The sequence below is a fragment of the Notechis scutatus genome, chromosome 3 (assembly GCF_049901735.1).
Source record: "Notechis scutatus isolate UNSWTSFEM ecotype Mainland chromosome 3, rNotScu1.2, whole genome shotgun sequence".
NCBI lineage: Eukaryota > Metazoa > Chordata > Lepidosauria > Squamata > Elapidae > Notechis > Notechis scutatus.
Genome location: NC_142011.1, coordinates 127929198 through 127953495, shown reverse-complemented (window position 1 = coordinate 127953495; position 24298 = coordinate 127929198).

Below are 24298 nucleotides of genomic sequence, written 5' to 3'. Positions count from 1 at the left end.
TGTGCATCACAACCTATCACTATATACTGGATCTGGAAATTCAAATTCACTATATTCTATCACCATATTTGTCCCAGCAAGACAGAGTTGCTTTGATCATAAGTTGTTCTTGGTGAACTGTGACCTGCAAATTCTCCTATTCCCGTGTCTCTTTATATGCATACATACATGCATGTGTGTCAGTGTTAATATTTTGCAAATTTATTTTAAACTGAATTCAACAGAAGAGTGAAAATGCCTCATATTTAAAAATAACAATACTGAAATAAAAACATATCTTTAAGCCTGTGCCTACAACAGAACTGGAAATTAATCTGATAGTTCTTACATTAAGCTCCTATGGATATTTAGACATTTTTCTAGCAGTAAACAACTTTAAATTAGATTGACTAAAAAGCAAAACACAAACTAATGTCTTTCACTTTCCAATATATGTGGAAAAACATGTTAAAGTTTTATTCTATGCAGATAGAATAAAAGAAAATAAAAGAAATATATACTACCAAAAACTCTTCCAGTATCAGACCAGGTTAAAAAATAATTAACTTTAAGAACAGTGTACAGTCAATATGATTATCCCCCATATATTTGGCACTTCTTTTTGTTTGATGAGAAATTATAATTTCCAGGAAACATTGGGAAGAATTTAGGGCTGGACTCTGTTTCCATGATCTGTAGACAGCCCGCAGCTTACAATGTTGAAGGTATCTGGTTTGCTCATCTGTTTTTACTTGGCCTTTTAAAAATAGGATAAAGATGCATTTTCTCCTCCATGGGTATTAAATTGGATGAACTAGTTCTTCTGCCAGTGAAGTGATTCCATCATCAAGAACAGAAGGTTTTCCATTAGAGGAACAGGGTTACAAGTGAACATCATTTATCCTCTTTCTCCCTGTACACCTCTTTTTAAAGTGGTTTTTATGAGGCACTAGAGATGCAGAAGTGGAAGGATTAACTGATTGCTTTTATATCTTTTTTCCCTTTTAGGACTAAAATAAGGAGAGGGGGTGGAGAAGATATGTGCACTTGACCAGTTTTTTTTTCCTCCCAATCATATGATTAGGTAACCCAGTGTGAATGCACTGGGTCTGTGGGATCATTGAAGGAGCAATATGTTGTGTTCAGGGCTCAAAGGGGAATTTGTTATACACGTCTGTCTATCTATCTATCCTTCATGCTACGGGTTTCCTGAACTAAGGATGAAATAGCACAGCTCATGCATCACCTCTGACAGTGGGCAACAACAGGAGAACAAAGCAATCTCTGCCAGAGCAGAGTCCAAACGATTGCAGAACAGTTTTTAATACATCAGTGAAATAATCCATTTAAAGAGAGTGAACTCTAAGTATTATAATTTTTTGTCTAATCTAACTGTAACACAACTGCAAAACAATCAATTACCACATGGTATGCTTGAAGAAGGTGGGATCTGACTCACCCAGAGTGGAACTGTTGTTGCAGTACAAAGCACACCTGTTTTTACAGCTAGCCAGAATGAAATAGATGCAATAGCATTGCTTGGTCAGTCTCAGCATTTTTATCACTCTGGCTGTTTCCAAGCTCATTTTCCAGCTGTCACCAGTTGTCAGTGACCATGGACTCAAACAAAAAATACTTACAAAATGGCACATTTAGTATGGCAGGTGAAAACTGCTGAGATGTGACCATGAAGGATAAATTAAAGCAGTGGCACATGCAGCATAATGCTCGTCTAGGTTCAATTTGAAAATTAACTTCAGTGGGTATAATATCAAGCATAAACGGTAGCATTTTTGTTGTTCTTAAATGTATACATTTAAAGTGCTTTTTTCCCCTTGGAGCTCAAGGCAGGTATCTGAGGATCTCCCTTGATTTTATTTCCCAACAACAGATAAGTTGTTTGGGCCAAAATTCATCAGTAAATTTCCATGTCTGTGCTTAAACCAATCCCCTAAACTCCACTGAAGGCGTTACCTAGCCTGGTAATGAAATGTTTGGAAATGAACCTTCACCCTTAAATTTATCTATCCCCTAATTCAGCGACTTTCACATACAGTAGATAGATAAGTGGTGCCTTAAAAATGTAATTAAAATATTTTCTAATTTATACAATTTTGTAGAGTCTACTCTTTCTTTCTTTTCTCCATGATGAAAACAAATGCATTCTTGATCTTTTCAGGTTATACTGAATCTTGACTTTCCATCTCAAGGTCAGAAAATTTCATTTTTAACTCTGAAATCAGCAAGATTGCTACAGATCCTTCATCCCAATGGTACACATGAACACAAAACATGCAGCATTATTGTAGACAATAATTAATAGACTTTGAACTGTTAAAAGCTCCTGAGAGAGAGAGAGCAGTTCTCAGATGCTGTAGTGGAGAAAACAAAAGAATAGTGATTGTTACAGGATTCTCTCAAAAGGCTCAATTTGAACATTAACCTCACTATCAGAATCAAGTGACAGCAGGTAGGAAGCAATAAATTACTGCTACATCATATACCATCACTTAGGAACTTGAGAATATTGCTGAATTACCTGCTCTAACATTTTTAACATTGCATTGCTGTTTGAGGCTGCTTAGATTTTATAATTCAACACAGAACCATATCTGTAAGAGGCCTACTTCTAAAAACAATTATCTATCCTGGCATTCAGTTTACATTTCAACAGAATTAGCACCATTTTTTAAAACTCACCTTTCATTCTGGTTATTTAATAGAAGCTTAACCAGTAAATAGCAATAGTACTTAGGCTTTTATACCACTTCATAGGGCTCTCTAAATGATTTATATATGTCAGTGTATTGCCTCCAACAAACTGAGTGCTCATTTTACTTAGCTTGGAAGGATATAAGGCTGAGTCAAACTTGATTGAGTTCCTAGCAGTGGGCAGAGTTAGCTTGCAGTAATGCATCCTAACCACTGTCCCATCATGGCTCCTAAATGTTAGCAATTGAGTCTGCTTAATTGATTATTTTTAATCTATTATTATTTTTTAGAAATCAATAAGATGTTAACTGAAGTAGAATTTCATAGCCCTCTTTCCCCATCATTTCTTGCCAAATCAAACTGGTGTACCTGCATAGCTAAGTTGTCTCTTTCTGAACCAAATCAAACCTGGGCTTAGAATGCTACAAAGAAGTTGTAGTATTGTGAAGTACTGAGATAGTCTTGAAGGTGAGATTATTTATTGGGTCATAGCAACAACAATATCAAAGTTCCTTCCATTACCAAGCAGTAACATAATATTGTGATTAAGGCCATCAATCATAATAATGTATAAAATTTGCAATAAGTCACACTTAATGTGCTTTATAGAAGGCTGAAGGTCAATGGCTGCAAGAATATTTAGATATAAATTGTAACTTCATTCTATTTATCTATCTGTCCATTCACCTATACATCCATCTCAGGAAAGTTTAATAAGTCCTATAAACTTTGATTAACTTAACAGTCATCACAAAGTTGTAATTGCTGGAGTTCAATCCTCAGTAAATAAGTTCAACAATAAAATGTAAAAGATCAGCATCCCCCTTTGATACCTTAAGAATGTGTAAGTTCTTGAAATTATAATTCACATTGGGTTGTAATAAGTCAAAATATTTAATGGAATATCAATTCAGTACATTTCAAACAATCTAGAATCTATTACAATAATGTATTGTAGTATAACCACAACCCCATGATTTCCCAAATGTTCCCTTCTACCTTCAATCTGCCACTGTCGACTCCATCCTCACCATCTAGATTCAACAACTATGGTAACAACTGGTGGTGGAATCAAGATTTTACTGTAAAGTTCACTTGAAACTCAACATTAAGAAAACTAAGATCATGGCATCTGGCCCTCTCAATTCCTGGCAAATAGATACGGAAGAAATGGAGGTAGTGACAGATTTTATTTTCCTGAGCTCCAAGATCACTGCACAGCCAAGAAATTAAAAGATGCTTGCTCCTGGGGAGGAAAGCTATGGCAAATCTAGACAGCATACTAAAAAATAGAGACATCACCCTGTCAACAAGAGTGCGTATAGTCAAGGCTATGGTTTTCCCAGTTACAATGTATGGCTATGAAAGTTGGATCATAAGGAAGGCTGAGCACCAAAGAATTGAGGCCTTTGAATTATGGTTCTGGAGAAGACTCCTGCGAGAACCTTGGACTGCAAGGTGACCAAAGTGGTCAGTCCTAGAGATCAACCCTGACTGCTCTTTAGAAGGCCAGATCCTGAAGATGAAACTCAAATACTTGGATGACCTAGTAAGAAGGAAGGACTCACTGGAGAAGAGCCTCACTGGGAACGATTGAGGGCAAAAGAAGAATGGGATGACAGAGAATGAGGTGGCTGGATGGAGTCACTAAAGTAGTCGGTGTGAGCTTAAATGGACTTGGGGGATGGTAGAGGACAGGAAGGTCTGGAGGAACATTGTCCATGGGGTTGCAATGGGTCAGACCAGTGGTGGTATTCAGCTGGTTTGCACCGGATCGGGCGAACTGGTAGCAAGAATTTGGTGTGGGTCACCAAACCAGTAGTAAGTTCTGGCTGGCCACGCTCCCCACCCAGTTGCCCGATGCTCGCTCACCCTGCCTGCCTGCCTGACATTCGCCTAAAGTATTTTTTTCTTTTTTTCCCTCCCAACAATCAGCTGTAGATAAGATCAGCTGTGCTGGGATTTCCCTTGCTGAGGCCCAGGAAGGCAAAAAATGGAGGGAGGAGCTCAGCCCCCTTCCTCCACTTTTTGCCTTCCAGAGCCTCAGAGGAGCCTTAGGGGAGCAAAAACACCCCCCCAGAGGCTTATCTGAAGCTAGGAAGCTCCCCAAAATGGGTGGGGCTGCAAAAAAGCCCAACCCACCCAGTCACATGGCCACACCCTTCAAGCCACACCCGCAGAACTGGTAGTAAAAGTTTTTGAATCCCACCAATGGGTCAGATACAACTTTGCGACTAACAACAGCAAAGGAAAGTTATATCAATTACTCTTGACATGCTGAGTAGCAAAATATTAAGTCTGGACTGGCCCCAAACTTTAGAGAATTGGTTTGGGTGAATAAATATATAAAACTTAGATATCATGGTTTAAGTGCTTATCACTTTAAGCACAATGCTGCAGGCAATTAGCCGATTAAGGGTGCGGTTAGAAGTTACAATATAAGGAAGCATTAGAAGCTGGAAAGCTTACTGCGACTAACTGTGTCTTACTGTGACTAACTGTGATTACTGACTGTGAGTGCCTGTGACTGAACTGTTCTTGTTTGCTACTGTTTGCTGATTTACTGCGTAATTCTACTGTTCTACTGTTTGAACGTCTTGTTGAATATCCAGCGATTGTTCCTCTGGAGAGAGGCACCGGAGGAGGAGAAGATATCTTTATCGGCTGATAAAGATATTGCAAGGACTCTTAACTTGGACTATACTAGTGAGTCTTACTGGATGGAAATACTGTGAATGACTTAATGGACTGAATGACAATACTTTAAACTCTAAATGGATTAAAAACTATTTAAACTACAAACAGTGTTTGTGTTCAGTGTGTGTATACTCTGGGGCCCTTCCACTCTCGTTTGGCTTCCAGGCTTGACTACTGCTGCAATACTCTGCTAGGGGTTAATCCCCAAACCCTAACATTGGTTATGGGCCCAGCAGCATAGTCTAACTAACCAGGATATAGCAGAGAGAGTTGGTGTGAGTTGCACATTACTGTAAAAACAAACTGTTTTAATTAGTTTAAAATAGTCAAAATATCTGAAGAGTAATGGCACAAGTAAATTTGTCACAACTGTCCATGATATTCAGGCTGGATGGAACAAACTATGTTTCATGGTCAATGAAATGTAGTTTACTTCTACGCAGAGAAGGTTTGTGGGACATTATAGCAAACCCACCAGATGTGAGTAGCTGGGATCCTGCTAATGATGATGATAAAGAAAAGTTACAAGACTTTAAACTGAAGAATGAGCAGGCTTTATGCATCATAGGACTGACTCTCTGTGATCAGCAGCTTGTCCATATTCGTGGAGAAGAAAATGCTGCAAACTGCTGGGAGAACCTCAGGAAGATTTATGTTCGGGACAGTGTAGGAGCACATATAAATCTTACACGGAAGCTTTTTCGAACGCATCTTCAGAGGAATGGAGATATGTTAGTTCATTTAAACTGTATGAAGAGCATTTTTCAAGAATTGCAAGAAAAAGAGCTTATATTTAATGAACTGCAACAAGTCTACATAATATTATCTTCATTAGATCAAAGCTATGATGACTATGTGACTTCGTTAGAGGTATTGCCAAAAGAAAGCCTCTCATTAACCGAGATTACAGGCAGGCTACTAGAAGAAGCCAGAAGAAGGCGTGAGCGTGACGAGCTGAGAGAAGATAAGAAAGAAGGGAAATTATCTTCAAAGCTTGAAAGAAACCAGCAAAGCAAATTACAGCACCCGAAGAAGAGAATTTATCTTCGACGGCATACACAATTAAAAAGTGTTTTAATTGTGGAGGCAGAGGACATTTGGCAAGATTCTGCAAAAAGAGAAAAAGCCAGAATGTAAAAAAGCCAAAGAAAGCATTTGAACTAGCCATGTTTAGCAACTCTGAAGTGAAGAATGATATATGGGTGGTTGACAGTGGCGCATCCCACTGCATCACAAGAGATAAGACAAAATTTATAAAAATGTCTAAAAGCTCTCAACATATATCTCTTGCAAACGGTTGGAATCTTAAAGCGAAGGTGAAGGTCTTGCACATTGTCCGTGCATAAACCAGGATATAAAAATGTTGTATGTACCGCAACTAAAGTTTAATTTGCTTTCAGTAAGGGTATTAGATAAATTAGGTTATGTAATTACTTTTAAAGATAATAATTGCATAATTGAAAAGATAAAAAAGGGTAACTGCAGCTTTAAATGGAACATTATATGTCTTAGATAATAGTAAGAAAGGGGAGGCTCAGACTGTATTTAATAATATAAAGCCTCATGATGAATGTATCCATTTATTGCATAGGCGTTTGGGGCATGTAAATTTTAAAATGCTAAAACGTACAGTTGAGTTATCTGAAGGAATAAGGTTAAAACCTTGTGATAAATATTTGCGTTGTAATGTTTGCTGTGAAGATAAGAGCAAAGTATTGCCTGCAAATAGGCTAAATGGTTTCAAAACAAAAGAACCTTTAGAAGTGGTATTTGCAGACATCATAGGTCCAAAGAAACCCAGTATGGGGGTGCTAGATATATACTGAGCATTATGGACCATTATTCTAGATATGGGTTTTGCTATTTAATGAAAAGCAAAACTGAAACATATCAACATTTTTTCAATTGGCTTAGGTTTGCTGAAAGAAAGTCTAAACGGCAACTGATAACCCTGGTGACAGATAATGGTACGAATTTATTAATAACAAATTCCAGAACAGACTTAAAATAGCTGGAATAGAGCATAAGAAGTCTGCTCCATACAGGCCAGAACATAACGCTTTTATTGAAAGAAGAGGCCAAACACTACAGGCAATGGTTAGAACAATGTTAAATGATTCTGGGTTACCTGATTCTTTGTGGGGGAGGCTACAATGTGTGCTAATAACATATTGAACAACGTTGTTAATACAACAACAGGTGAAATACCATTTACCAGGTGGCATGGCAGGAAACCTGACCTAAGTTACCTGCACACATTTGGTGCACCAGCATGGGTGCATATTCCTGCACAACTCAGAAAAAAAGGGCAACATAGAGCTAAAAGATTTTTCTTCGTTGGTTATCAGGCAAACCATAGGGCATATAGATTTTGGGAGAAAGGCACATCTAAAGTGTTATGTAGTGCTAGTGCCCAATTTCTAGAACATGAAGGATGGGAGAAATTAGAACAGGATGCCAATAAAGATGTAATTATTGAATCCTATAGAAATCCCATTAGTTATCCCTGTAACTTTAAAAATAAAGTAAAGAGACAAATACAGGATGAAATAGTGCCCATAAAGGAAGAAACAGATTCAATAGCTGAACAGGATGAGGAAGATGAACAGGTAGTAGTTCAACAAAGTCCTCCTGTAAGCCCTGTAATTCCCAGAAGAACTACACGTGTATCTAGACCGCCTGATAGGTACCAGGCTAACACAGTGTGCCAGATTAATCAAGTTCCTAATTCTGTAGAAGAAATTAAAAAGTATCCTACTAAGGAAAAAGAAAGTTGGTATGCAGCAATGAATAAGGAACTGAATTCATTAAGAGATATGAAGGTGTATGAAAATGCCAAATTACCTGTAGGTAAGAAGTCCATTGGCTGCAAATGGATATTTAAGGTAAAAACAGATAAAGATGGTAATTTAATCCATAAGGCAAGTTTAGTAGCCCAAGGTTTTAGGCAGAATGCCAATGACTACGATGAGGTGTTTGCATCTAGTCTTAAGGCAGCAACCTTGAGGGCAGCTTTAGTGTGGGCAGCTAGTAAAAACTATATAGTTAACCATCTAGATGTGGATACTGCTTACTTGCACGCCCCATTAAAACATACTATTTATATGAAAAACCTGTTGGTATTAAAAGTGAAAATAAGGATAATAATGATTGTTGGTTGTTAAAGAAAAGCCTCTATGGTCTTAAACAATCAGGCTATGAATGGAACCAGTATATTGTAAAGGAACTAGACAATATAGGATTTAAAGCTGGTTTAGCGATCCATGTCTGTTTAAGAGAGAGACAAATGGGAAAGTATCATTATTATTACTATTCACAGATGACATTGCATTGATAACTGAAACTAATGATGAAGCAAATAAAATAATAGCATCATTAGGAAAGAGAATAAAGATCAAGCAATTAGGGAGATAAAGAAGTATCTCGGTTTGAATATAAAGAAAACACGGAAAGGTTTTAAGATATCTCAGGAAGATAAGATAAGCAAATTGCTAAAAGATTACAAGATGGAGCTTTGTAAGCCAGCTAAGACTCCAATGAGTCAGGAGTTTAGCAACACTGATGAACAAAGCCCGGAGTTTGATAAGGTGATTTATCAATCTTTAATTGGTAGTTTGAGTTATATTAGTAATTGGTCTAGACCAGATATTTCGTACTGCGTGAATCAGTTGGCTAGATTCAATTCTGCACCATGTGAAAGACACTGGATTGCAGCTAAGAGGATATTAAGATATCTTAAAAAGACAATGAATTATTCATTGTATTTAGAACCAAAGGGTGATTTAATTCTGAGTGCTTATGCAGATGCTAGCTTTGCATCAGAAAGAGACACTAGAAAGTCGACTTCAGGAACAGCCATAATGCTGGGTAAGACATTAATAGGCTGGAAGTCAATAAGACAACAGCATATAAGTTTGTCTACTATGGAGGCAGAATTCTCCTGTTTATCTCTGTTATGTACAGAATTAATAATGTATAAACAAATGTTAATTGATATAGGTATAACTGTAGATTATCCTATAATTATACATGAAGATAATCAGGCAGCAATTCAAATGGCCACAAATATTGCAGTAAAAACAAGGAGCAAACATACAGATCTTAGATATCTAAACGTGAGACAATCTGTAAGAAGTAAGATGATTCAGCTAGAGTACTGTATGTCGGAGGACAATTTAGCTGATAATTTTACTAAAGCCCAAGGTGCCAGTAAGCACCAGGAGAGTTGTGAAAAATATGGGGTTAGATTGTAAAGGTATTATATATTTATTTCACCCAAAAGGGAGTATGTTACCATTGATACCAAATATGGTTTGGGTGAATAAATATATAAAACTTAGATATCATGGTTTAAGTGCTTATCACTTTAAGCACAATGCTGCAGGCAATTAGCCGATTAAGGGTGCGGTTAGAAGTTACAATATAAGGAAGCATTAGAAGCTGGAAAGCTTATGCGACTAACTGTGTCTTACTGTGACTAACTGTGATTACTGACTGTGAGTGCCTGTGACTGAACTGTTCTTGTTTGCTACTGTTTGCTGATTTACTGCGTAATTCTACTGTTCTACTGTTTGAACGTCTTGTTGAATATCCAGCGATTGTTCCTCTGGAGAGAGGCACCGGAGGAGGAGAAGATATCTTTATCGGCTGATAAAGATATTGCAAGGACTCTTAACTTGGACTATACTAGTGAGTCTTACTGGATGGAAATACTGTGAATGACTTAATGGACTGAATGACAATGCTTTAAACTCTAAATGGATTAAAAACTATTTAAACTACAAACAGTGTTTGTGTTCAGTGTGTGTATACTCTGGGGCCCTTCCACTCTCGTTTGGCTTCCTGGCTTGACTACTGCTGCAATACTCTGCTAGGGGTTAATCCCCAAACCCTAACACTTGCAATCCAAATCAGCTTTTTTACATTCCCTCTTAAGCTTTTACTAAAAGTGATGACTTTGATATAATTTGCTTAGCTGTTTGGCAGAAACTTTGGCTGCCAGTAGTATGTAAATGTTACAGAAAGTACAGAAATAGTTTAACACAGTTTTACAAAGGGAAATGAAAGATTTTTTTTATGTGCTCAATATTTTTAAGCAAGTTGACTGACAAATTCATATTTTCTGGACTGACATGTTAATTCAAATAATACAGTGCAGTTGTTTGCATAAAATAAAAATATTTTACTACATATACATATTTGTACATGATACCCTTCCACATTTTGAGCTCCCAAAAGGAAAGGCAGGTTCTAAGACCCTTTTTGGAACTGAGTACCATGGAAATTGCATAAATAAACAGATAAATGTAACATTAAGTAAATATGAAGCACTCTAGAAAATTACTTCAAAGAGTATTTAAAACTGCACCCATTCATGGAAAATATGTAACAACCAACTTTCATGTTTGTGTATCTGTTTTACAGATATTGTAGACTTGCAAAGAATTATGATAATTACATGACAAACTTAAACGAACTCTAAATGGGAAGCTTTATCCATTCCTAATTTTATGTAGGCACATAGATATGATTTATATGCCAGTTTAATATCTCTATTCACATCTAGCCTATGTAAAAGAAAATACATGTGAAAACATGGAGGAATTTGATCTTATAAAGCAGCCTAGTAAATCATCAATTCCTTCAATGTGGGTCAGATACAGTATATTCAACATGATATTATAAACATTAAAAATGTCATATTGGAACATGGTGAAATGAACAAGATATAAATTGCTTTTTCTATTCTGTCAAACTCCATTACAAAAAGTTTGGGAGTACTGATAAAAATAATCTGAGTTCTAATGTCTTACTCTCCCTTAAGGAAAAAGCCTATAATAAATGCCAATTTTCTTTTTGCTTTCTATCCGTGGGTATATTGCTGCAATCTCATGGCTGTGCTAGAATCAACATCATCTATATTTTGTGATACAGCTACTTAGAGACCCAAGATACTTGTCCCAGATATATTTTGCCCGAGATTCACAAGTCACCTTATATGGAGAATTCCCCAAATGACCCTCATCCCCCCTCACCAGATCATAAAAACATAAAATAATGCACTAAATATTTTGTTACCAATTCATATTACCATAACTGAGATCCCTAAAATTGCAGTCCTACTCTGCTCTAAAGTAGTACAGGTATTCCTCAATTCATGACCACAGAGAAATCAAAAATTTCCATTCCTAAACAGGACAGTTGTTAAGGGAGTTGTGCCCCATTTATGACCTTTTATGCCATAGTTGTTAAGTGAATCACTGCAATTGTTAAGTGAATCTGGCCTCCCCCATTGACTTTGCTTCTCAGAAGCCATCTGGGAAGGTTGCAAATGATGATCACATCTCCCCAGGCAGTACAACTGTCACAAATACATGCCAGTTGTCAAAGGCACAAATTTTGATCATGTGACTATGGAGATGCAAAGGTCGGGCAAAGGTCGTAAGTGTGAAAACTGGTCATAAGTCATTTTTCCATGCTGTTGTAACTTCAAAGGGTTACCAAATGAATGGTTGTAAATCAAGGACCACTTGTATGGCCCTATTATCAGCCCCAGTAGCTAAACTGGAACAAGAAATCAACTCCACAAGAAGGCTATAACTATTTTAATTGAGATTGGCTATAATAATTGCAAGTCTGATTGTGCTGTACTTCTTCTTTCTTGTAATAGTTTGGTGAATTAGATAGGTGTTTGCCTGAATCACTTCGGAATATTATCTGTCTGTTGTAGACATACAATATGTTTCACTTTCCATTGTCTCAGCAATGGATCTTACATAATATGTACGTTAAGGTCATCTTACTTTCTCTCTATTCTTATAATGATGTATTTTCATCCAGCCACACATGTGACTAATATGCAAAATATTGTGGATGAGGCCTTAGCACACTAGTTCAGCTCTACATCATAGTGCTTAAAGGGAACAGTGTTTTTAATGGGGAACATAAGGTTCAGTTAAGTTAAGTGGGTGTTAACAAGCTACCTAATCTACTGTGTTATAGGCCTGCCTTGTGAATATTACACATCTGCTTCAGTGGAGAAACAACATGAATGAAGAATGTGAATGTGGGTATCTCTACTTTCATGCTTTCAGATTGCTCCTAAACTGGATGATCCCAGTCCTATTTGGAAATGAACATGTGGCTTTCCAAATTGATGCAATCTTTTGAAATTTCAGATTCCCTCCCTCCTTTTCTTTTAGCTTTGTCCCCAGTCCCAAAGAACTAGTTGCATTGAAGGCCAACATAAATTAATGGAATGTATTTATTTATTTATTCATATCCTTCCTTTGTTATTTTACAAATAATTCAAGACAGCAAACATATCAAACACATCTTCCTCATCCTATTTTCCCCACAAACAAACCTGCGAGATAGATTGGGCTGAGAAAGTGGCCCAAAGTCAGTCACTCTCAATTAACTTTATTATTTAATATTGTTAAATATTACTAAATATGTTACTTAATATTGACATATGTAGTATGATTTTGTAGTATGATTTTGATTGGAGCCAATGATTTAATAAATAGTTGCAGAAGACCTTAATTGCTCTTATGAATGTTGTATAGGAAGAATAAGGACTTTGATAACATGCAACTCAAGCAGGTCAAAAAATGTTAAAATGTTGACATCTTGTAAGTTATAGCTTCACATCAGGAGCGAGAAGAGTTCATGATACATCCATTGCTGCCTATTTCATTGTGAATGAGAATGGCATTTAATGGGTCTTGCTCAGTTAGCTGAATTCATGGATTTCTTTTTTTTTGGCCTATCGATGTCATCATCTTTTAAAAATTGGAAAGACAAAAGAATGGTGCATGTTATTCAAAGAGCCAATGCTACAGTTCAAGTCCAACTAGCACACGTTTTGCCAGAACAATTTTCTGATTTTATATAACCTTCCAACAGATGCAATGCCGGGGATAAAAAAAAGAAAGAAAGCAAAATAGAAAAACCCATCAAATGGATTCCTGGCAAGGCTAAACATATAATTCATTGTTTGCTGGAGTTCACGAAATATTTCTTTTTTAACAATTATATAAAGAGAGAAATACATCAAATAGTACATTCTTGGGAAAGTTATGTAAACAAAAAATTATGTCTAGGATAGTTGCTGGCAAAAAGCATACATTGTGATAGTAATATTCAAAAATGTACATGTTACTAAAAAGTGTGTCCTAATATATTAGAAAAATGCATAATGAATATAAATAAATATACTATCTATGATACAGTGCACTTTCCCATATTTTATTAAGTAAAATTTTGTTCCTCATGAACTGTGGATTTTTTATTGATAGCATTTAAAAATGATTTCCATAAAATCCATTAAAGGAAATGACTGAAATCTGATGAATATTTAGGTATTGTGTAGAAGTTGTGAAGGAGTTGTGGTGGTATAGTGGTTGGAATGCAGTATTGCAGTCTGACTCTGCTCACAGCCAGGAGTTCAATCCTGACAAACTCAAAGTTGACTCAGCCTTCCATTCTTCCAAAGTCAGTAAAATGAGGACCTGAATTGTTGGGGAAAATATTCTGATTCAGCACCACAGAGTGCTGTAAAGCACTGTGAAGCTGTATGCAAGTCTAAGTGCTAATGCTGTTACTGCAGACTTTGGACATTATTAGTGGTATTCATAGGTTTGAATCTTTTTTGTCATCTCATTCATTTGCAATGTGACATAGTGGATTTCATACTAGGGAATTTCCCTTAGTAGCAAGTGTCCTTCAGAGATCACTCTTAGATGCTACTTTGTGTACCCTTCCTTCAAAAGCCTTGAATCAGGATTAGGGCTTCCATTGCCATTGATATAGTAACTATACTAGTTCTATTGTCCCTGAGAGATTACTAGCAAGATCAGCGATAAACAAGAACATGATTTAAATTATGGACTTCCAGTTTGAGCTTCTTCAGCGACAGACCGAACCTCGTCTCTGCGAGGCTTCGATCCATGCTCGCCACTAGAGCGCCCCGAGCTGGCTGGTTTCGGGCTAAGCCACCCCATAGAGGTGGTGAAGAGGGGGGAGACTGCAAGCAGGGTTGAGGAGAGCCGCATCTCTCCTCCCCAACTGGCCATTACTCCCTTTCCCGAAGGCGGTTGCAGCGGTGGTCAGAAATGGCCACCAGAAAGAAGAACTCGACTGGAAAAGAATTTGCAGGAGGAAGATAAGAAGAGAAAGTTTTGGTTGACCGGGTCAAACAGCAAAAGCAACAAATAAGGTACCCTGGAATTGAAACTGTTAAAAAACAATAACATTGTTCCCTAAGAAGATTTTTAAGCTGCGAAGGAGAGAGAAAAGGGAAACGATTTGGTTTTCTCCTTTTCCTATACTGACGGCTAAGAGACTTATGCAAGAAATTGGAAAAAAATCCACTTTGACATCAATAGGCATTTAATGCTGAAAATAAAAAGTCAAAGGGATAATAAAGATTTCTGGATATTTAAAAGCTTTTGAAAAAAAAGGAAAGGAGAGAGGAAGAATAAAAGGGTAGGATCTGGAAGGGAGGAGACTCCCTGGAATTAAAAAAGAACTTACAGCAAAATCTCAACAAGACTTCCAAAAGATACATTCTAACTGAAATATTGTAACAAAAACCCCAGGAAGAGAAAGTTGAAAAAGAAATAAGAAGATATAACTTTGGACTATCTGGATTACTTGATGATTTTTGGATTCTTGGTTATTGTTTTGAATGACTAAAATCAATCGGGTGGTTGTTTAAAACTTTTTAAAATGGCTCCACTTTTAGAAGAACTGAAAATGGAACTTAAAAAGTACAAAGAAGATGCACAAGAAGGGAGAGGTTCTTTTGGTTTCATATTTCAGTTTTTAGAAATGGAGATTTGGAATTATGAGAAACAACAAGAAATGCCTGCAGAACAAGAAGATTGCAACAATGAAGAAACCATCTTTAATGAACAAGTAATCTTAGATGGGGGAAGGAAAGGGGAGAAAGAGAATGGAAAGTTTAAGATTGGGAAAAACAACCAACCCACCCCCCCAAAAAAATAGAGTAAAAAATAAGTATAAAATCAGAAAGCAACAGAAGGGGGAAATGCAGAAGAGAGAATTAGAAGTAGAGAGACAAGGGGGTAAAAAGGGGAGGAAGAAGATGAGAGGGAAGAAAGAAAGGAAAAGAAGTTATAAAGGACAGAAGCAAAATATAAAGAAACAGGGTCTATTTAGAGATAATGGGTGAAAACTTAATGGAAAAAGGGATTCTGCAAAGGTACATAAGATAGTATGATTATATTAGAAGCAGAAATAATTTTAGAAAATATGAAACAATGTATGATTAAAATGTCTGATAAAATAGCTATCGTAATTCAGTGGAATGCTTGTCAATAAATAAATGTAACAAAAGGTATATTTAATGATTTATAAAACATATGTGAAGAGAAATAAGGGAAAAATTAATTATGGAGATTATATGTGTTTTTAAGGGAGTATGATATTTAATTGAATAGAAGTGTTAAAGATGTTAAGATTTTTATGATTATTAATGATAGAACTGAACTGGAATGGAATGAGAGTTTATAATTACATATATTTACAATCTTTCTTTTTTCTTTTTAAAGAATATAGTGTGTATTATAAGAATGTGCCAAGCAGAATTCGATTGGAAGTTATGTATTATGTATTATATTGAAGGTCATAAACTTAAGGTATATATTGAAGTTTAAATAAGAGTTGAATGGATGTAATTAAAAGATATAAAGTTGTCATACTCCAATTAGTAACTACAGGAGAAAATTTGTTTAATGAGAAAAGATAATATGAAATTATCTTTTATATTATATTAAAAGATAATATGAAATTATGAAGTATAAATATAATGATTTGAATTGAGATGAGATAATCAAAATAAAATTGAGAAAATTAAAAGAGGGGAAAAACTATATAGAAAATGTAAAATAGTATAAGATATGGAAGAGAATACGAAAAGGAGCATGAAATTGAGTTTTGTGTCTGTATAAAGAAGTTCAACCCGGAACCATGCTATTTTCAAAAAAGATGTTGTACTTGTATTTTGTGTGTGAAAACCCAAATAAAACTTTATTTAAAAAAAAAAAGAACATGATTTAAATTATGAATTCCACACATGCATACTAAGCAACATTATTCTGAACCTGGTCATAAAGTTATAGAAAACCATAGATCACATGCAGTTCAGGTTGTAATGCAAATGACAAAATAATTCTCCCTCCATCTATTTATCCCAAAGGAACAGAAGGGCCACCTTACATTATCAGAATTTTAAATATGAAAGAGGATAAAAAAATAAGAAAGAGATAGAAAGAGAAGTAGATATAGTTATGCTAACATATAATGGTGGGGTTTTCAATAAACTCAATGTAATTAAAACTTTAAGATTTTTTTTATTGGAAAAGTGTATGTATAGGTTTTAATGTAGTATACATTAGTACATAAAAGTATACATAGTACCTGCATTTAAATAATGCAGGTAGTCCTCAGCTTATGGCCACAATTGTGCCCAAAATGTATGTTGCTATATGAGAAATTTAGTGAATTTTGTACCATTTTACTTTTTTGCCACAATATTAATCGCTGCCGTTGTTAAGTTAGTAACATGGTTGTTAAGTGAATCTGGCTTCCCCGTTGACTTTACTTGTCAGAAGGTCACAAAAGGTGAACACATGACTCCTGGACACTGCGACCAGTTGTCAAGCATCCAATTGTAAACACACAACCATGGGAATGCTGCAACAATCATAAGTGTGTAAATAGTCTTAAGTCACTTTTTTCAGTGTCATTGTAACATTGAATGGTCACTAAACCAACTGTTGTAAGTTGAGGACTACGTGTAAATTTTAAAAAAAATGTTCTAAGGTTGTTTGAAGATGAAGATCCCATTTGGAATATTTTACCAACACATTTTTACAACAAAAATGGTAAATGTTCTGGCAACTCACAATCTTTGTGTAGCTATACTTTTTCCTGTTCCAGTTTAGGCAGTAAACTATGTAAATAAACATGATGGCCTGGCAAGAACTTTCTCCACTTTAGCTAGAAATATTAAATTTAAAAAAAAAACCACTGGGTAGAGCCAGGCATGTTAAACATCTGACAAGGTGGTGAGCTCCAAGAACATTCTGTGTCATGCATGATAATCACCACATCTGTACCTCTTTCCAGGGGTGGGATTCTACAGGTTCGCACCTATTTGCTAGAACCGGTTGTTAACATTCTAAGCAGTTCAGAGAACCGGTTGTTAGAAGAAATTACTGGCCTAATCCTGTAAGGAAGGCAGGAAGGAAACATTCTGGTGTTGCTTAGAAACTGCCTCTCCGTTAACGTTTATTACATTCTTGGCAGGACTAGACTTCCTGTCTCAGGAACGTCTCTGGAGTTTTTTTTTCCCTCCTTTGCTGGTACTTTGCTTGTGTGGAGTGACCATTCAAAGTTACAATGGCACTGAAAAAAGTGACTTATGACCATTTTTCACACTTACGACTGTTGCACCATCCCCACAGTCATGAGAGGCCAGGCGAGGAGTTGAGTGCCTCAATGTGAGTGATATGGAGTTGGCCCAGCCCAGCCAATAACATGACCATCAAGCCATGTCCACCCAGTCACATGACCAAGCCACGCCCCTCACCTAAGCCACGCCCACAAAACCAGTTGTTAAAAATTTGAATCCTACCCCTGCCTCTTTCCTACATAGCATTCTCCCTAATTGGTCTTACTATATTTCTTGCTTTGGACTAAAGAAAATAGGAACTGGTTGCAGTGTGACAGTACAATCTTCTCTATGATTATGCTCTTTGTTTCAGTATATCTACACAGCCTCATAAATTTAAAAAAAGTACTTTGACTTTACCAGGTGCATAAAAACATTTCACTGTGCTTCAGGGATGGTAAACTATAAGAACAAGGAATGAGAAAGATAAAACTAAACTGTAGAACTTCCAAAAGAGGAGAACAGGGAAATCTATATATGGAAGTATTTGGACTAGAGAAAAAACAAATAAAATTTTATAGGTGTGATAAAAAGAATTTTTACAGTTGCATTGGAGTTCTTAGATAAAATAAGAAAGATTTCATTTTAATTAATGTTTGGGAGCCCTATTCCTATATCTTTGATTTTTTTTTCCTGCTAAGCGCAAGCCTTAAATGTGATCCATTTTGAGAATGCATTATGAGAATACAAATACAATTTGAAGGCATAACTGAATTTAGCCTGTTCCACACCTTGTTATGCAAGACAGACTCTAAACAGACCAAGTGGGCATGGTTGTTGGCATCATCCAAGTTCAAGGATCTTTGATCCTTATTCCTAGATTGCATTGCTCTTCTATAGTCACGTGTGGTACACAATCTGTGTGTTCTCCTGGAATCACACGCTAACAGGGATTTTGCACAGACTCATCTGGTCTGCCGGTTGTATGTCTAATTGGATTAGGCAGCTTTCTAGTAGTGACTCATGCCTTTGTCACCATGGCTATTGCAATGTACTTTACAAAGGAAAGCTTCAACAGGTCCAAAATACAGTGGTGTGGTCAATAGTAAGTCTGCCTAAGCATGCCCACATGGTATTCCATTATGAGCTGCAATGTTGCCAGTATGCTTTCAATTAAGGTCTTGATTATCACCTATAAATTCTTTCATTGCATGGGACCAACTTATCTGCCAGTTCTTCAAGGTAGACTAGACTAGGAATGCAAAATCATGCAGCTAATTGGGTCCATCTAGCTCCTCATTATTGTTCCTGCCAGGAGAGGAATTTTTCCAGCCCTATCATGGATTGAAGCTAAATCCTAATAGCTTGACAAATATTTCTGAAAAGCACCCCTTCAAAGATACTATGCATATACTTTACTCCCTCTTCTAATGACATGACCCTATTTGAGTCTCTCATCTAGCAGCTCCATTAACCTGAAGAGACCTCTGCACATGTGCTATTCATGTCACAGAAGCTTTTTTTTAGTTTCCTAGCTTGCTAATGGAAATCCAGGAGAGGACTATTGGAGGGCTCTTAAAATTGCTGGAGAAGGCCTCAATGAGGCAAACCATTTTCTCTCTGCTCTTCAGTGAAGTGAACTGCATTATCCCATGAAAAAAAGAGCCTGACAGAAATAAATCACAACAGTTTCACTCATCCCTAGTTCCTATCTTATCACAAGAACCACTAAAATAATAAAGCAATTTTCAGGCTTTTAGCTAAGCGCAGCAGAAAAATCTCAGCTCTCCAGATACTTAATTTCTTATTCAGGAACTGCTTATTCAGCAGAAAGTTGTGTTATTTTCTTTACTGAAGACAAAAATGAAGCCACAGACATCTGCTAATTGCAATCTACAAGAATCACAACTTGTATATAGATCTCTGTTCTGGGGTTTAAATTTCAGATCTTTCATTCTTGGTTATTTTTTAAATCAACAGGTATTTATCCTATTCTCCATGAGAAACATTTCATCTATGTTGACATAACAGCTTCCTAGCCTGGGAACCACTAGTTGCTGCCTCACTAACTTAATTTCTTTAAAACTGTTGAGGTAATTCCCCATTAGGAAAATGAGCACATACAGGGAGACGTATAGAGAGTAGTGTTTGAATAATACACACAAAGCACACAGATACACTGTACAGTAAATGTAGGTTTTTACTTCCAGAAACTTTTAAGCAAAGTTCAAAACAAGCAGTCCAAAGTCATTCACAGGTTAAATCAGTCATTTTTCAGTCCAGGGATAATCCAGTATCCAGTATCCAGTATCAAAAACAGTTCAGTATCAGACTTACATCAAATCCAAGAATAACAGTCAATTAGGGCAATACTCTCCAACAGAAGGTAAACAGAAACTCACACTCTTTTCTGAGACTAAGACTAAACAACCCAGGTTTCTGGCTCCATCTTATGGCCGTTTGAGAAACCATACTCAATTACAATTTTTTGCATTTTCTTAAAGATACAGTATTAAAATGTCTATCCTGGTTTATGTATTGTCCAATCCAAATAGCTGTTAGGTGACTTACATTCCAAACAAAAACAATAGTAATGATGCAGTTAAGATCAAAGTAAAGCAGAGGGTTACAAAATGCATAAGGACCTTAAGCTTATCGTACCTCTCCCATCCTCAAAAAAAAAGAGGGGGGGCATTTATCTTTTGCCCTGTAAAGTTCCCTTTCCATTTTTTGTCAGTGGGAAGTGCCTGATGTATTCCCTGAGGGTTTAACTACTGATGCAAATAGCAGTTGATTAAGTGTGATGGGAATAAGTGTTATTAAGAATATGGTCTCGGTCTCAATTGGAAGCTGCATAATTGCTATATATAGTTCTGTAATATATTTATTTATAAGTCAATCTTATATAGCTGAGCTAGGTGACAGTATTTAAGCAACTTGAACTTGAACTGTTCTTGAAAAATTAGTAGAGTCAAGATTGGTTAGTCTTAGATGGAAAATCTCTACAGCCAGATGTCATGTTGCCGTCACGTGACATTTCAAGATGTTTTTGCCATTTGCAGAGCTGGGGTGGGTGTGGCCTGTATGTGACGCATCTGGCCTGCAAGCCATCAGTTTGACACTTCTGCTTTAGAGCAGGGTTAGCTGGGGAATTCTGGGAGTTGAAGTCTACACATCTTAAAGCAATCTAGGTTGAGAAAGAAATAGAGCAAATTCTACCAGAAAGCAAGTGGAACAATGTTTCTGACAAGAAAGTACATAGATGTGCCTTTAAAATCACCAGGAATCAAGACTAGCATTTTATTATAGAAAGGAATCAAATGATATGTTACGATAGATAGGACCAAAGCTCAGTGGTAAATGGCTTTGTAAGCAAAAGCACCCACTTTGTAGGCAAAAGCAAAGTCTGACTTGTTTTGTAGGCAAAAAGTTGGCAATTTCACACAGAAATCCCTCTTAGGGCTATGTGCAATTCAGAAGTCATCTGGATTTCTTCAGTCCAGACCCAATAGCCCTAACACAGATCCAATAGCCCTAATTCAATATCAAGTAAAAATACCAGAGGTGGTATTCAGCAGGTTCTGGAGAACTGGTAGCAGAAATTTTACGTAGTTTGGGGAACCAGCAAATACCATCTCTGACTGGAGATTTTACAGTATTCTTCCCTTGCCACACCCACAGAAGCCACACCCACAGAACCGCCACACCAAGCCACACCCACAGAACCGGTAGTAAAAAAAAATAGAATCCCACCACTGAAAAATACCTTATTAAAAACCTCTAATGATTATCTGTTTCCATAGATGAATTCCCAGATGAATATTGATCTGCTGAAATTAAAAATGAAACTCCAAAAATGATTGTGTGTATGTCTGTATGGGTGGGGGTGGGGGAATTTAACTGTTGCTCTTAGGAAATAAATCTTAAACATACTGCACAAATATGATTAGTATTCATGGCACTTTCAGTGAATATCCTCTTTCCAAGGAAAGCTGATTAAAATAGTACTTGCATTTGAATTATTCAGTTAATCAAAGCAATTCATTAATTCATGTTTTCTGGACTCCTTTCAAGAACATTTTCTGCATTTCTTGCCATTCTCTGTGTCTTTGATAATTTATGTGATGATTAGGAAGAAATGGCCAAACATTAAAATGCACAACTACTTGAACTCAGTCTGCAATTCTAAGTAGCTAATTTTATCTTTTTAAAAAAACTGTCGAAGTCAGATAATAAGTGCTTAGAAATTCATTGCTCAAGTAAATAGGATTTTCTTAATTATGCCTTCTGGAATACACCTATTCCTTAGTTTTAGCTCATACTCAACTACCTTAAATAAATAATAATAATAATATGGTCAATTAACATTAACTGCAGTTGGTTCAGCCTCAAGAGAATTTAATTATTAGTTTGCACATATAATGAAAAATGCCAGTACAATTCGACAAGGTTATAATGAAATTCAATTGCATTTTTTACAACCGCTGGTTTATACAAGTCTGCAGATAATTCAGATTTGTTTTGCATATTTTATGTTATTAATTCCTTTTGCAAAATCATTAATCAAGTTTTCCAAAATTATGATACCAGATATTTCCTTTTAAATGAATGTATTTGAATATTTAAATTATTGTAAATAATAAATACTATAGTACATCCAACTTCTTGCATAAAAAGGAATAAAAAAGTAAGTAGGAACAAATATTTAAACTTATAGTGCAGAATATGTAGAGCACTCCATGAGTGAAACTGTAGACATTCAGAACTGCCTAAAGAAATCCTATATATCTTGTTGAAAGTTTTCTCTCTCTTCCATATGCAATTCTTGCTGCCTCAGAGTTGTGACTATATCTTTGAATTTTATTTTATGCAAAATTCAGTACCAAACCTGGCCTCAAGTCTTATCTACACAAGGAAAATTTCTTTAACAATCTAATTCCCAGTGCACCAACTAATGCTGATATTAGCATGGATTTATTTATTAACTTCCATTTCATTAGGGAAAACGTACATATTTTAAATTCATGAGAGTTTTCCTCTGGCAAAAGTTTGGTGAAACACAGACTTTATTTGCTGTTTGTAAAAAAGACTATCGCTAGAGATTTCTCAGGTTTTCTTATATTTTCACTTACGATTTACTCATTGTCATTTTTGAAGGAAATTGAAATCACAGTTTCTTATATCTTATTAGCTACAAACTGAAGCTTATGAATGTTAAATTTATTACTTGTGTATCTTTGCATGAGAAGAATTTTCCCACAGAATTAAAAAATACAGTACTACAACTAAGGATTCTTCATTTGAAAAATATAATAATAAGCAAATTAACTTGATATAGTTTTTGTAACTTATCAAACTTAAACAGAGTGGGTAAAACACAAGTCTACAGAGAAATAACTAAGACTTATAGAACTAGTATGTAGGAGCAAGGAAATGGAGTCTTGCAACATAGGGATATAATGAAAAACTACAATCTTTTTGTAAACAAAAAAGTCCATGATTAGTTAAAGTGGATTTGGCTACAGCCGAAAAATAACCAACATATATGGTTGCAAAAACTACACTCAGTATCATATATTTCAGAAAGCTACACAAAGTTAGGAAAATTAATGTTTGGAAATTTTACATAAAGAACAATCTATGTAGGGAAAATTGCAATTTGCCTGCTATATATATAGCATATTATGTATGTGTATAAGTATGTGTGTCCATGTGTATATCTGTGTGTGTATGTATAAATGTACATATACATATGTATGTGTGTGTGTGTGTATACACACATACACATACACACACTGCTCAAAAAAATAAAGGGGACACTTAAACAACATAATGTAACTCCTAGTCAATCACACTTCTGTGAAATCAAACTGTCCACTTAGGTAGCAACACTGATTGACAATCAATTTCACATGCTGTTGTGCAAATGGAATAGACAACAGGTGGAAAGCATAGGCAGTTAGCAAGACATCCCCAATAAAGGAGTGGTTCTGCAGGTGGTGACCACAGACCACTTCTCAGTTCCTATGCTTTCTGGCTGATGGTTTGCTCACTTTTGAATGCTGGCAGTGCTTTCACTCTAGTGGTAGCATGAGACGGAGTCTACAACCCACACAAGTGGCTCAGGTAGTGCAGCTCATCCAGGATGGCAGATCAATGCGAGCTGTGGCAAGAAGGTTTGCTGTGTCTGTCAGCGTAGAGTCCAGAGCATGGAGGCACTACCAGGAGACAGGCCAGTACATCAGGAGACATGGAGGAGGCCGTAGGAGGGCAACAATCCAGCATCAGGACCGCTACCTCCGCCTTTGTACAAGGAGGGACAGGAGGAGCACTGCCAGAGCCCTGCAAAATGACCTCCAGCGGGCCACAAATGTGCATGTGGCTGCTCAAATGGTCAGAAACAGACTCCATGAGGGTGGTGTGAGGGCCCAACGTCCACGGGTGGGTGTTGTACTTACAGCCCAACACCGTGCAGGACATTTGGCATTT